Source organism: Eurosta solidaginis, chromosome 1 (assembly GCF_040869045.1).
Source record: "Eurosta solidaginis isolate ZX-2024a chromosome 1, ASM4086904v1, whole genome shotgun sequence".
Classification (NCBI taxonomy): domain Eukaryota; kingdom Metazoa; phylum Arthropoda; class Insecta; order Diptera; family Tephritidae; genus Eurosta; species Eurosta solidaginis.
In genome coordinates this window covers 310989663-311004144 of record NC_090319.1, presented here as the reverse complement: position 1 = coordinate 311004144, position 14482 = coordinate 310989663, and the positions used below count along the sequence as shown (strand labels likewise).

Below are 14482 nucleotides of genomic sequence, written 5' to 3'. Positions count from 1 at the left end.
CCTTATCGCTACAACAACAACAACAAGCTTAAATTTTTTTTAAGTTTCTGTTTTCATGCTTATGGCGCATATCCAATGTTTACGCTGGGTTGTGATTTTCACTTTTCCTAACGCGAATACTTACTCCGAAAGAGATGACTATGACACAGTTGGAAATCTAGACGGATTGTACTCTGAAAACTTCCTTGGAGCTTAACTTGATACCGCGATTCCCTGTCCTAATGTAAGACATTCACACAGCCTCATGACCGCATTTCATATTCGGGGTGCTCATGGTTTAGTGAGTTGTGGTATTCAATGGATAATTACACCACTTCATCTTTTGGTTATTGACTTACCTCGATAACCCCTGTCCACTAAAGTGAATAAGTTGTAGGAAATGAAACAAATTTTTGAAAAAACTAGCAATCAATGCCAAATGAAATTCCTCGATGTCCAATAGGCAGATACAAGTTTGTGTCGCTCTCAAAGTACAGACTTGACTTAAATTGCTTTATTAACATAAATATTTTATTTTGCATCAATTTATCTTACATAATTTTCAGAGTTTGTTTATTTTTTTATAATCTGCTAAAAATTGTTCAAATTTCTCTTCAAAATTTCGAAAGCTAGAGAGTATATTTTCCAAATTATTATTTATGCTGGTTAAACCGGTCCCGAACTGAAAAGAAAAAAAAAACATATTTGTGAGGGATAACATTTTGGTGACGTGCATTAGAATCAATGGAAATAACGTAATTTGACATTAATGCGATTTTGAAATAGAATTAGTGTAAATTACATTAATTCCAAATCCGAAAGAGAACTAATGTCAATTGACTTCAATACACTTTGGGACTATTTAACGCTACCCATGAAAACGGAGCTGGCAGTAATAAGACTAGTACCTTGTACACAGGGTATTATAACTTTTATTAGATAACGGTTGGTTGTACAGGTATAAAGGAATCGAGATAGATATAGACTTCCATATACCAAAATCATCAGTATCGAAAAAAATTTGATTGAGCTATGTCCGTCTGTCATTTAACACGATAACTTGAGATATATTCACCAAATTTGATACACGAGCTTATCTGGACCCAGAATAGATTGGTATTGAAAATAAGAGAAATCGGATGTTAAGCAGGCCCACTTTTCATATGTATAACATTTTGGAAAACACAAAAACCTGATTATTTAATAAATGTGTACACCTAGAATGTTGAAATTTGACGTGTGGACTGATATAGAGACTCTTGATAAAAATTTGAAAAAATTTTTTAAAATGGGCGTAGTACTCCCCACTTTTGACAAAAAGAATTTTGCAATTATTACTAATCGTAAATTAAAATTGTTACATCTATCGTAACAAAATTCGAGCAGAGACTTTGCCTTTGCTATAAGGAATGGTTTGAAGAAAAATTAACGAAATGGGTGAAGGACCACGCCCACTTTTATATAAAACTTTTTTAAAAAGGTCCTGGATGAATAAAGTAAGCTATATCTTTAGAAACAAAAGGTTTATATCAATGGTATTTCATTTCCCAAGTAGATTTATAACAATAAATTGGAAAAATTTCAAATTTAAAAAAATGGGCATTTCACCACCCTTTTATGCCAAAGCAATTTTCTATATTTCGGGAGCCTTAACTCCAAGAAAAAATAGTTCAGAATAGAACCATATGTATGTGTATTATTGCGCAGCCTTATAACACTATTAAGCACACAAAACAAACAACAACAGCATTTCAAGCGTACAGCTGGGTATGTAATGTTCGGTTACACCCGAACTTAGACAGCTTAAAATTTGTGCGACTTTTATTCTTAAGATCGGCAATGATGTCCATAAGAACTTTTGACATTAATTCGCTTTTGGAAAAAAAATGTATGTCAAATCGGAGAAAAAGTTTTTCTGAATTTAATTCGCTTAAACAAAAAACTAATTGACGTTATTTCTCTTTTGGATTTGGAACTAATGTCATTGATCCTGTTTGAGATTAAATCTCCTTCAAAAGCGTATCTATGTCAGTTGATGCTAGTTCCATTGAGACTATTGCACGTCACCAAACTTTTGCTATAGTTTTATTTGAGAGTTGAACGATATTAGGAAACTAAGTACTTGATTGCATAACAAATAAAAAAATTGCTAAGACTCACTACTATTCAATGAAGTTTAGCCTGTGTGATATTTTAAGCAAATTATTATGATCGGGATTTGGTTGTGTATGGATTATGTATTTCGTCATTATGTAGTCGGGATTCTTTTCGATTGAGTCGCTCTACTGAGTGTTTGTGCTAATATCAAAGCTCCAACACGAATGCACACAAAGATTGGGCCTCAGAAAATAGTTACAAAAAACAAGGGGTCGGAAAAATCGCTCATTGATAATTTTAATATTTATCTATTTCGCTGAATTCTCAAAATTCCTGATAAATTTATTTCTACTAAAAAGTAGGTAGATTCAGCCTTTCCTTCCACCCGCGGACAATTTTTGAAATAGAAGGTTTAATGTGGCCATATAAATCGTTCTCGAGATGGTCGGGCTAGTACCATAATGGTGCTTGTTGCCGGAACGTACCGGATCTATATCATGCAAACGACCATCAACATCGATGACACTCCCCAAATATTGTAAATACAAGAACAACATCTCTTCGTGTCTGCTTCGTATCCTTACGGAACTTCTATGAAGTCATGTTTTTGGAGCATTTGCGTGCCCCCAGTGTATTTCTTCCAAAAAAGCTTCTTAGTAAAGGCTCATATATGCGATTTCCATACGATTTATTTACTAATCTAGCTTGCAGATGCCATTCGGAGCCTGCGTCAAACATGTAGCTCCCAGTAGATTTTAGGAAAAATTAAGAGGAGTACGACGCAAATTGGAAGATAAGCTTGACCAAAAATCTCTTTGGCGGTATCAGGCCTTATATTTATTTATATTTTTTTCGATAATTGTAAACATTATTATTATGTAAAATTTATGTTTCATGACTTTGTCTGCTAACCGTGTTTAAGCCCCATAAAATATGCTTAAGATTATATCATTTCATGAAAAAGCTTCTTTGCATAAACGCATACTTGAAAAGGACGTTCGAAGGATATCGGCAACTACTTTTTGCGATAGTTAGACTCTTAAGTAGTGTGTTAAACACCTTCTTAAGTAGCTCCCTTTTCACATAACGAACCCAGATAGCTCACTTGATTAATGTTTGATAAAAGACAACTCAAGCCTCTTTAATTTATTATTAATAACTCACCGCTTTTGCCTCTCCATTGTACAAAGTCATCCCAAGAAATAAGATTAAGAAAAAATATACAAAGTGGAGCTTCATTTTTCTCTGTGCTTTTGTTGGTGTGTTGCGCTCTTACACTGACATTAACAGCGAACTCAACAATATTTATATGGTTTGTGTAGAAGTAACAGCTTATCTCGTTAAAATGAAAATTTCGTTTTAAAATATTTTTTTTTTTTTTACAAATAACTGATAAATAATTTCACATCAATTATTTATTTTATGATCTTCCATATTTTATTTAATTAGGAAGTAATCAAATTCGTAAAGCTTATCAGATGAAGTGCAGCTAGAGAGGAACAAAATATTAGCGTCTCGAATTTAAAAATGGAAAAATTGCGGAATCGGATATGAAAAGGAAAAGAAAAGAAAGAAAAGGAAACGAAAGCTTGTGCTAGGAGAAAATATGATTATTATCATTAACTGACGCTGAACCGCCTAAGCGATTTTGGCCGCTTCATAACAAGTCACGCCAGCTATTCCTATTCTGCGATAATTGACGCCAATTGGAAGCAACAAGAGGTATCGAGTCTTCCGCAAAATGACTCTCCAAACTTAGTAAAGATCCCCCCATTCCTCTCCCTCAAAACTGCGGTGTCGACTGAAAATATTAATTGGCTGGAGCGAGTTCGTCCATGCCCATAACATGACCTAGCTAGTTTTGGCACTGTCCTAAAGCTCATCACTATACCTTCACCACTAGAGCGTGTTTTTTATTTGTCGATAGAGGACTTTCACTTTTTCAATTGTCTTCTAAGAGAGAGAATAGGAGAGGAAAAATAAAATGAGAGGGGTAAATGAAAGATTAAAATTCAAAACCGAAGCCGTAACCGAAACCGGACGGCATGTGGTGAATTTGTAATCGAAGTGTTACCGGTTCGTTATCGTTGAGTTATTGGTTTGTTATATCCCTTATATCGCCGAGTACCTTATATGTACGAGTAACAGATTTGTTATTGTAAGAGTATCGATATTTTTTCAAAAAGTGATCGATATGGTATCAACAAGTTTTGGTTTGTTATCCAAGTGCTACTATTATGTTTTTCTGCGAAAAGTTATCGATTTGTTATCATATAATTTATATATTAATATCTATATGGTATTGACGAGTTATCGATTTGTTTTCCAAGTGTTATCAATAATAACGATAACAAAACATATCAACTTTACCGACGTGTAATGGATTTTTTATCAAAAGAGTATTATCAATATGTTTTGAAAAACTATCGATTTATTATCAAAAAGATATGTGTTTGTTATAGTAATGCCAACCATTTTTATCGGAATTTTGTCGATTTGGTTTAAAAAAGTTATCTGTTTGTTTATTTCGAAATTTATCAAAATCTTATCAAAAGTTATAGATTTGCTGAAGCCATTGAGTTTTCGTCGAATTATTATCGATTTGTAATCGAAAAGTTAGCGATTTCCTATCGTGCTTGGCAGCAAAATTTTAATTGGTATGTTATCGATTTATTTTCGACTACTCATTTGTTTGTTATGAAATACATACTGATGTAACTTCATTATAAAATCGATAACATATCCGTAACCTGTCGATAACAAATAAGAAGCCAATTGGACGGCGTCATCAAGCTGGTTAGAATTGTAATAATTTGCCATAGATAAAACAAGTAAATACTTCCTTTATGAGAGAAATGAGATTGTGAGTGAGTGGCAGGATATGAGGGAATACTCAGCGCAAAACGGTAAAGTTAGTCAACTTATAAGTGAACTTTGAAATAAGCATCGTCAAGAAAGATTCTTTCAGAAGTCCTGTACTCGATTTTTAAGCAAATAAGGGGGTTCTTTGAAATAAATGAATACAATTTGCGTGGTGCTCCTTTTTAATTTTTCCTTCAAATTGGCGGAAAGGAACTTAAATATTTTACTCCGGCATCCGCAAGGCAGATGAATTACACTGGGAGTGTTTGCCAAATTGTTTCTGAGGGGGGATCCTGATTAGAGAACCTTTTTTCTAATTGAAAAAAAAAACTTTTCTAAATTTAGGATGATACTTTTCCCGGAAATTGAACCCAGGACCCACGGTGTGGTAGGTGGAGCACGCTACCACCACATCACGGCAGCGGTGTCCCTTGGGCATACAAAACTTGCCCTTGACGCTTTTCTTGATATCGAAGGAGCGTTCGACAGAGTCCCGCCTGGAGCCTTTGATAATACCCTGGTTTGCTTGGAAGTGGGGGTGGTAGCTCTGCTTTAACTCATTAACCAACTTCTGTGCAACTGAATTGTTGCAGCGCAGGGGCACGGGCCACAGTATAAAAAAATTAGTACCTGGGCGACCGAGCTTTGCTCGGCAACGTTTCGTTGTGCTGAGAAATCTTTCTAATAGTAATCTGTGAGAAATTGCAATTATTCATTTAAGAGAAAATTATTTAAAATTAAGTGGAATCATATGTAAGATTTTTACTATGATTTTTAACTTTAATGTTCTCCTTTAAAGCTTTAATAGAATTAGAGTGCTATTTCGTCTAACTACCCCAACCCTAAATGGCAACCCTAGTCAAAAATGTCCCTATTGTAATGCCGAGTGAAATACCTTTCGTTTCGTGATACCCATATCGGCATATCTCATGCTTTTTTTAAATTTCGATTAGGTGGCAACCTTGTGAAACATTCTGAGTGGCAATACCTAGGTATAAAGTCTTAGAAGGTGATACATTATCTCTGTGCCAAATTTCAATTAAATCGGTTGAGCCGTTCTCCAGATCGTTCGGCTAAACAAACAAACAAGAATTGCTCGTTTAAAGTTATAAGATATACACACCCTTCTAGCTTTTATCTCATTTATTGTCAAGCTTACTTACAACAACTTTTACAGTTACATTGAACCGAGTAAGGACAAAAGGTAGAACAAGAGGTAACATACAAAGTGTACCTTCATTACACTCTAATTTTAATTAGCAGCCAGAGCTTATCGCAAGTTCAAGTATTTATATGAGTTGTCGCGGAATTTTTAAGGTCATAAATTGTTATTCAGATTGAAATTCTATTTGAAATTTTTTTTAATATTACCTACTGATAAGGAATTTCAATAACTTAATACGTATCTTGTATTAGGGCCGTTTTAACGATTTTGGCGCTTCTGTATTTGGAGTCTGGCGTGTATTTTTTTGGGTATGTGTCCCATTTTTTGAAGTGGGTAATTTTGCAAAAGGGGACTATTTTGTATGCCTATTTGACATATTTTTACAGACGGAGAAATTAAGGACGTAACAGACACTGGACTTTAGGCAGTGCGCCTTAAATAACTGTCTTAATTTTATTTATTAAGATGATGTCATCGTACCATGCGAATCTTTAATTTTAGAAGCAATTTAGAAAAAAAATCCAGTGGGTTAGGGGGTCAGAATATACCCGCGGTAGGTATGCCTGTCATAAGAGGCGACTAAAATACCAGATTCAAGGGGCTGTGTAGCGCAACTCTTTCAGGTTACCTGCGCAATATATAGCTTCTCCAACTCCCAATTGTCAATCCCACCTATACGTGGCAAATCCTGTTTCACCACCAGACAAGGCTCTGGCGACCCCATGCTCCTAATGGAACTTGGGGGTGGGGAGGGAGGGATGGCCTGAAAGTTTAATGTGGCCATATAAATCGTTCTCGAGATGGTCGGGTTAGCACCTTAATGGTGCTGTGTTACCGGAGCGTAGCGGATCTGTATCCGGAAAGGAGTATCACATCGATAATACTCCCCAAAACCTTCGGGAAGTAACCTTATCGCTACAACAACAACAACAAGCTTAAATTTTTTTTAAGTTTCTGTTTTCATGCTTATGGCGCATATCCAATGTTTACGCTGGGTTGTGATTTTCACTTTTCCTAACGCGAATAGTTACTCCGAAAGAGATGACTATGACACAGTTGGAAATCTAGACGGATTGTACTCTGAAAACTTCCTTGGAGCTTAACTGGATACCGCGATTCCCTGTCCTAATGTAAGACATTCACACAGCTTCATGACCGCATTTCATATTCGGGGTGCACATGGTTTAGTGAGTTGCGGTATTCAATGCATAATTACACCACTTCATCTTTTGGTTATTGACTTGCCTCGATAACCCCTCTTCATTAAAGTTATTAAGTTGTAGGAAATGAAAAAAATTTTTGAAAAAACAAGCAATCAATGCCAAACGAAAGTCCTTCAAGATGCAGATACAAGTTTGTGTCGCTCTTAAATTACAAACGCGACTTAAATTGCTTTATTAACAGAAATATTTTATTTTACATCAATTTATCTTACATCATTTTCTGAGTTTGTTTATTTTTTTATAAGCTGCTAAAAATTGTTCAAATTTCTCTTCAAAATTTCCAAAGCTAGAGAGTATATTTTCCAAATGATTATTTATGCTGGTTAAACCGGACCCGTACTGAAATGAAAAAAAAAAAAACAAATTTGTGAGATATAATATTTTGGTGACGTGCATCAGAATCCATGGAACTAACGTAATTTGACATTAATGCTATTTTGAAAGAGAATTAATGTCAATGCCATTAATTCCAAATTCGAAAGAGAACTAATCTCAATTGAATTAAATACACTACTATTTAACGCTGCCCATGAAAAACGGAGCTGGCAGTAATAAGGCTATGACTTGCATTGCGCTTGTTAGTTCAAATGTGACCTTGAGCTGGCCAAATAAATTTTTTTTTATTGGCCGCAGCGAAAAATTTTAAATAAAAATTCGCGCAATTTTTAATTCCATCTTTTCTTATTATATTACGACACGATATAAAGAGATTCCAAAAAGCGCGGTTTTTTATTCCAAATTTTTGCCTAAGGCGATTTTTTTTTATTTTTGGAATTTATTCGAAAATTGCATCGTAATATGAATAGAAAATTTGGAATTAAAACCCCGCGGAAAATATATTAATATCGTATCGTAATATGAATAGAAACTTTTTGCCTGCGGCGTTTTTTATACCCAGCTGTACTTGTACAAAGGGTATTATAACTTTTTTGGATAACGGTTGGTTGTACAGGTATAACGGAATCGAGATAGATGTATCCTTATATAGCTCAAAATCAAAAGTATCGAAAAAAAATTTGATTGAGCCATGTCTTGATAAAAATTTGAAAAAATTGTTTAAAATGGGCGTAGCACCGCCCACATGTGACAAAATGTATTTTACAAATATTATTAATCGTAAATCAAAAATCGTTTAACCTATCGTGACTAAGTTCAGGCATAGACGTTGCCTTTACTATAAGGAATGTTTTGAAGAAAAATTAACGAAATCGGTGAAGGACCACGCCCACTTTTATATAAAACATTTTTAAAAGGGTCGTGGATGAAAAAAATAAGCTATATGCTTGCAAAGAAGTGCTTTATATCAATGGTATTTCATTTCCCAAGTGGATTTATAACAATAAATTGGAAAAACTTCAAATTTACAAAAAATGGGTATGACACCGCCCCTTTTATGACAAAGCAATTTTCTTTGTTTCGGGAGCCTTAACTCGAAGAAAAATTAGTTCAAATAGAACCATATGTATATGTATTATTGCGCAGCCTTGTAACACTATTAAGCACACAAAACAAACAACAACAGCATTTCAAATGTATGTAATGTTCGGTATGTAATGTTCGGTTACACCCGAACTTGGACACCTTTACTTGTTTATTATCTATATATTAGTACGCTAACAAAATTTCCATACATACTGTTTCTCATACTTAACATACGTAAAATCATATAAAAATTATATGAATCGAATCGTATGGATCAGCCGCTGTGCATAGGCTTAAATTTGTTAACAAATAATACTCTATTTGTTTATAATTAATAGAAAAAGTTTTTTGTAAATTCAAACAATTCAAGGACTAAGTATACAAGTGCTCTAAAACACAAACCAACATATTATGTAACCCCACCGAATTCGAAATTCGGAAAGCTACTACGCAGTGTTGCTAAAATGTTTCACCACATATGCGTACGTGCCAGACGGTGAACATGATTCCCCATTGTTGCCACTTACCTATAGTGGCCTCTACCAAAATCCTAAAATATTGTTCCAAAATAATTTGTAGCGTACAAAAAAAATTAAATAGAATTAATTTTCGACCGGCCCATTTTATTTTAGCTGCTTTCAAAAAAATATGAAATCACAATTATTGAGTTAACTTTTGTTGAATCTAACTAAATTTATTTAAAACAATTAATGGCAAATTTGCCAGAAGATGTTTTTGCATTTGCAGATTTAATCCTCATTTTAGATAAAGTACGTCTTATACTGAACAAAAAAAAAAAAAAAAAAATTGCTACAAAAATACAACATTAAATTTTTTAGATTATCTTTTATGCTAATTTATTTTATTATATAATCTTTTATTTCAACTTATTTTATTATTATTGAAATGCAACTTGACTGATTCGGAAATTTTCACGATGTATAAAAAATAAATAAATGTAAGGCGCCATAACCTCCGCAGAGATCTCAGGCCGAGCTTCTCTTCCAATGTGCGTCGTGCTCCTCTTTATTTTCCCTACAAATTGGCCGGACGGGACCTACATGTTTTATGCCGACTCCGAACGGCATCTGCAAGGCAGATGAGTTTTCACTGAGAGCTTTTCATGGCAGAAATACACCCGGAGCGCTTGCCAAACACTGCCGAGGGGCGACCCCGCTTAGAAAAATTTTCTTCTAATTAAAAAACTTTATTTCTAAAATTTTGATGTTGCTTTGCCCGGGGTGCGAACCCAGGGCATACGGTGTGGTAGGCGGAGAACGCTACCATCACACCACGGTGGCCGCCGTTGTATATTAAACGAAAAAAACGTTTTTGAGTTTAGGTCAAAACGGCAACTGGCATCACAGCGGCCGTATTGCATAGGCAGTATATTACCCACTTTATTTATTATAAGGCTAACTTTTTTGGATTATATGCCCATTAATCGGATGCTTAGATCCCAGAACCCTAATTTTATGTTATGAAATCAAGTTATGAAATCAATTTTATTTTAGTAAATATATTTGCGTGAATAATTTCAATGTTTTTGTTCGATTTTCTTTTCTTTCTAATTTATTCTGCTTTATTATATCTTAGTATTATATCGTTCACAGACGATATTTTATGGTAGATATGGTCATATATATTCATGAAAGGATGAGGAGTGTTTACAAATTTAATACAGATTAATTACGTACATAAATATCAATGGGAATCCCAACATTAAATATCCGAACATTAGAATCTTCATATTTCCACAATGAAAATATTAAAACCCGGAAAAAGTCTAAGTGCACTTAATGCGGTTTTATATGGAACTGTTTATTCACTTCACTTAATTTTTTCGCACTTCAAGTACTTTATTTTTTTTTTCTTTCATTAACATTTTTTTAGTAAATTCTTCCTTGTTTCTCATTACATATTTTTTATATTTTTATTTGATTTTTTATGAAGGCATACTTTATTCCATTCGAAATTTTCGTTTTGCGTCACACTTACATATTACATATGTATTTATACAAAATTAAACTCGGTAAAGCGCCAATTGCATACCTAACGGGTGGTGTGAAATAGGCTAAATTCCTTTTGCAAATTTCTTCGTTTTTAACTAAAAGTTCATTTTTTTTTAATTATGACACTATTGAGGTAAATGGGCGATATAGGCCTACTGGGGAACCGAGCACGCAACACTAACTTCGGTAGCGCACCAACGGGGACTTTCCGGGTGGTGTGTAAAAACCTATTTTTGAACTCCACTTCAAGTAATTTCACCAAATTCTATGTCAATTTCATTTTGTTTTACATATTTCTTATATTTTTTTTAAGGAGCTCCATACAAAAACGTTATAACGTACAAAGTCTTAGATGAAATTAAAAGAAAAGGTTAAGTAAGTTAGACTACTTTGCCCAACACCTGATGCATAGATTGAGTTGAAAAAAATACAAGCTGCTCGAATTTGGCCACAAGTGATACTAGTAATAATTAATGTTAAAACATATTTCAAATTTTCTTGTAATAGACAACAAATATTAGGAATTAAAATTTGTGCGACTTTTATTCTAAAGATCGGCAATGATGTCCATAAGGACTTTTGACATTAATTCGCTTTTTGAAAAAAAAAAAATGTATGTCAAATCGGAGAAAAAGTTTTTCGGAACTTATTTCGCTTAAAAAAAAAAAAACTAATTGATGTTAATTATCTTTTGAATTCGGAATTAAAGCCATTGATTCTCTTTGATATTAAATCCATTTCAAAAGCGTATTTATGTCAGCTGATGCTAGTTCCATTGAGATTACGACACGTCACCAAAATTTTGCTATAGTTTTGTTTGAGAGTTGGACGATATTAGGATACTAAGTAGTTGACTGCAGAAGAAATAAAAAAGTTGGTAAGACTCACTACTATTCAATGAAGGTTAGCCTGTGTCATATTTGAAGCAAATTATTATGATCGGGATTTGGTTGTGTATGGATTATGTATTTCGTCATTATGCAGTCGGGATTCTTTTCGATTGAGCCGCTATATTGAGTGTTTGTGCTAATAGCAAAGCTCCAACGCGAATGCACACAAAGACTGGGCCTCAGAAAATAGTTACAAAAACAAGGGGTCAAAAAAATCGTTCATTGACAATTTCAATATTTATATTTTTCGCTGAATTCTGCAAAATTCGTGATAAATTTATTTCTACTGAAAATCAGATAGATTCAGCCTTTCCTTCCTCTCGCGGACTATTTTTGAAATAGAAGGTTTAATGTGGCTAAATAAATCGTTCTCGAGATGGTCGGGCTAGTATATTAATGGTGCTTGTTACCGGAAGGTACCGGATCTATATCATGCAAAGGACCATCAACATCGTTGACACTCCCCATATTGTAAATACAACAACAACATCTCTTCGTGTCTGCTTCGTATGCTTACGGAACTTCTATGAAATCATGTTTTTGGAGCACTTACGCGCCCCCAGTGTATTTCTGCCAAAAAAGCTTGTTAACTTAGTGAAGGCTCATCTATGCGATTTCTATACGATTTATTTGCTAATCTACCTTGCAGATACCATTCGGAGTCGGCATAAAACATGTAGGTCCCAGCAGATTTTAGGAAAAATTAAGAGGAATACGGTACAAATTGGAAGAAAAGCTCGGCCCAAAATCTTTTAGGGGGTTATCAGGCCTTATATTTAAATTTTTTTTTTTTTTTTTTGATAATTGTAAACATCATTATTGTGTAAAATTTATGTTTCATAACTTTGATTCTGGAAAACTTAATTTTTCATTATAACGTCCTTTTGAGCTCTGAAAGCTCTGAAGTCGTTTTCACATAGTTTTGTCTGCTAACTGCGGTGAAGCCCCTTAAAGTATGCTTAAGATTATATCATTTCATGAAAAAGCTTCTTTGCATAAACGCATACTTGAAAAGGACGTTCGAAGGATATCGGCAACTACTTTTTGCGATAGTTAGACTCCTAAATAGTGTGTTAAACAACTTCTCAAGTAGCTTCCCTTTTCACATAATGAACCCAGATAGCTCATTTGATTAACGTTTGATAAAAGACAACTCAAGCCTCTTTAATTTATTATTTATAACTCACCGCTTCTGCCTCTCCATTGAACAAAGTCATCCCAAGAAATAAGATTAAGAAAAAACATACAAAGTGGAGCTTCATTTTGCTCTGTACTTTTGTTGGTGTGTTACGCTCTTACACTGACATTAACAGCGAACTCAACAATATTTATATGGTTTGTGTAGAAGTAACAGCTTATCTCGTTAAAATGAAAATTTCGTTTTAAAAAAGTAGTTTTTTTTTTTTTACAAATAACTGATAAACAACTTCACATCAATTATATAGTTTATGGTCTTCCATATTTTATTTAATTAGAAAGTAATCAAATTCGTAAAGCTTATCAGATGAAGTGCAGCTAGAGAGGAACGAAATATTAGCGTTTCGAATTTAAAAATGGAAAAATTGCGGAATCGGATAAGAAAAGGAAAAGAAAAGAAAAGAAAAAAAGGAAACGAAAGGTTGTGCTAGGAGAAAATATGATTATTATCATTAACTGACGCTGAACCGCCTAAGCGATTTTGGCCATTTCATAACAAGTCACGCCAGCTATTCCTATTCTGCGATAACTGACGCCAATTGGAAGCAACAAGAGGTATCGAGTCTTCCGCAAAATGACTCTCCAAACTCAGTTAAGTTCTCCCCATTCCTCTACTTCCAAACTGCGGTGTCGACTGAAATAATTTCTTGACTGGAGCGAGTTCGTTCATTCCCATAACATGACCTAGCTTGCTTTGGCACTATCCTACAGCTCATCACTATACCTTCACCTCTAGATCGCGATTTTTGATTGTCGAGAGAGGACTTTCTCTTTTTCAGTTGTCTACTTAGAGAGAGAATAGGAGAGGAAAAATAAAATGAGAGGGGAAAGTGAAAGATTAAAACTCAAACCGAAGCCGTGACCGAAACCGGACGGCATGTGATAAATTTGTAATCGAAGTGTTAACGGTTTGTTATCGTTGAGTTATTGGTTTGTTATAACTCTTATATCGCCGAGATATATACTAGTAGCAGATTTGTTATTTTAAGGGTATCGATATTTTTTCAAAAATTGATCGATATGTTATCAACAAGTTTTCGATTTGTTATCAAAGTGCTACTATTATGTTATCGGTGCTTTATCGATTTTTTAGGGAAAAGTTATCGATTTGTTATCATATAATTTATATATTAATATCTATATGGTATTGACGGGTTATCGATTTGTTTTCCAAGTGTTATCAATTTGCTAACGATAACAAAACATATCAACTTTACCGACGTGTAATGGATTTGTTATCAAAAGGGTATTATCAATATGTTTTGAAATAGCTATCGATTTATTATGAACAATATAATAAATATATAAATGTTTGTAATAGTAATGCCAACAATTTTTATCGGAATTTTGTCGATTTGGTTTAAAAAATTTATCTGTTTGTTTATTTCGAAATTTATCAAAAGTTATATATTTGCTAAAGCCATTGAGTTTTCATCGAATTATTATCGATTTGTAATCGAAACGTTAGGGATTTCCTATCGTGTTTGGCAGCAAAATTTTAATTGGTATGTTATCGATTTGTTTTCGACTACTCATTTGTTTGTTAAGAAATACATACTGATGTAAATTCATTAAAAATCGATAACATATCTATAACCTGTCGATAACAAATAAGAAGTCATCAAGCTGGTTCGA

At 33.9% G+C, this 14482-nt stretch overlaps 1 long non-coding RNA gene across 2 annotated transcripts; it reads right to left on the bottom strand.

Annotated features, from left to right (window-relative positions):
- Positions 1-488: 488 nt before the first annotated feature.
- Positions 489-12972, bottom strand: LOC137243881 (uncharacterized). 2 transcript variants are annotated; one of them, XR_010950664.1, is made up of 3 exons: positions 12838-12972; positions 7539-7665; positions 489-661 (listed from the first exon to the last, which is right to left on the bottom strand). It is a non-coding gene; the product is annotated as an uncharacterized lncRNA (long non-coding RNA). The 2 variants fall into 2 exon arrangements; XR_010950662.1 differs by lacking the exon at positions 489-661 and having other exon boundaries at positions 7454-7665.
- Between the last annotated feature and the right edge of the window lie 1510 nt (positions 12973-14482).